This window comes from Calidris pugnax, unplaced genomic scaffold (genome assembly GCF_001431845.1).
Source record: "Calidris pugnax isolate Ruff unplaced genomic scaffold, ASM143184v1 scaffold41, whole genome shotgun sequence".
NCBI classification, from domain to species: Eukaryota; Metazoa; Chordata; class Aves; order Charadriiformes; family Scolopacidae; genus Calidris; species Calidris pugnax.
Window position 1 is genome coordinate 20,114,668 of NW_015094509.1, and position 1,549 is coordinate 20,116,216.

Sequence of the window (1,549 nt, forward strand, 5' to 3'; positions counted from 1 at the left end):
TCGCCCCCTCAGGGCGCCCCCTGAGGGGGCGACGGAGGCCGCGCCGCCGCCCGCCACCGCCCTCAGGGATGGAGCCACCACCCGCCACCGCCTCAGTGCCAAGAACCGGCCCCGGGGCCGACGGGCCTCAGCCTGTGAGGGGCGTAAATGGGGGTTTTTGGGGTGCCCTCCAAACCCCGGCACCTGGTGAAGTCCCCCAAGCTCTTTAGCGTCCCGTGTTGAGGGACATCAGTCGTTTGGCATAAATAACTATTAATTAGAATAAATTACTCAGGGGTATAATACGGTGTGGTTATAATACTCCAGTTAGCAGGAGTAGTGAGATTTGCTGAAGCCTCCAGGCCGCGATGAAAATTATTTTTCATAGTGGTTTTCCCAACATGGACAGCCCCATGTTTAGTTTTCTAGTTTGGGAAGGATGTTGATATCACACTGGTGTTTTGGTAGCTTTTTTCGCTGGGACTCTGCCGTTCTCCCATGTTCCACCAGGTACACAAGGGACATAAACCAGAGGATTGGGAGGCTCCAACCCTCAGCTGAAAGTGCAAATTTAAAAGATAACAACCTGCCTGGACACAAGAAAAGAATCCAGTTGGATGTTAGAAGACCCCAGACCAAAAATCACCATTGGACTAAAAGGTGCACGGTCAGTTTGAGGGGCAGGTGTGTTGATCACAAGCGTATAATTGTCCAGGGATTTCTTTTTTCGGGGTCCCTCCCTTCAGAGGCACCCAGCCTGCGCTGCCCTCGCTGCTGTACCTTCTAATCAAACTAATTATTTTATGAAATCCGATGCCTGAGACTCTGCTGTGGGAAACCCAAGGTTGAGCCCAAAGACTGAGGAACTGCCCAAGAGCATGTGTGTGCGCGACACCATGAACGGTGTGTGACAGCTCACATGTTTTGTCTTCAGTTCCACTGCTGCAGGGTTAACACATGGTATAAAGGCAAAGATCTCATGATCAACAGAGGTATCTTAAATAGATTATGCATTTGATACTATGGATATTTACATATAGTATCTGTACTATATTGACAACGAACGGGGAGTTTCTAACACAGGCTTTTTAGGTATTTGCTCTATAGGAATATCAGCTGCCCAGAGAGATGCAAGGGCCTTATTTAAGACGACATAATACAATACTATTACAAAAATAAAGTTGTTAGTTGTATGTCAAGATAGAGATGAGGGTTTAGCAGACTGTGAATTCTTCCGTGGGTGGCAGCTGTGGCTTATGCCTTTCCAAGCCTTTAAAACTGCATTGAACAAATTGGAATAAGGATGTCTTCAGAGGGACTATTCTGCAGCGCCAGGAAATGAACTAGATAGCCTAATAGGTTTTTTTCCATAATTCTTTGTTGGAACTTTTATTTTGTGAAAAAGTGAAATTGAAGCCATTGGCTAAACTGACACTTTAATTAATCAGACTGTCTATTTAACTCAATTCAGCAGGTGGTGTAGAGTAACTTTCATTAGTCCCTGACACTCCAGCAGAGCTTGTGAACCCGCTGAAATGCACATTTTTCACAATGTTCTGAAAAATGCAGA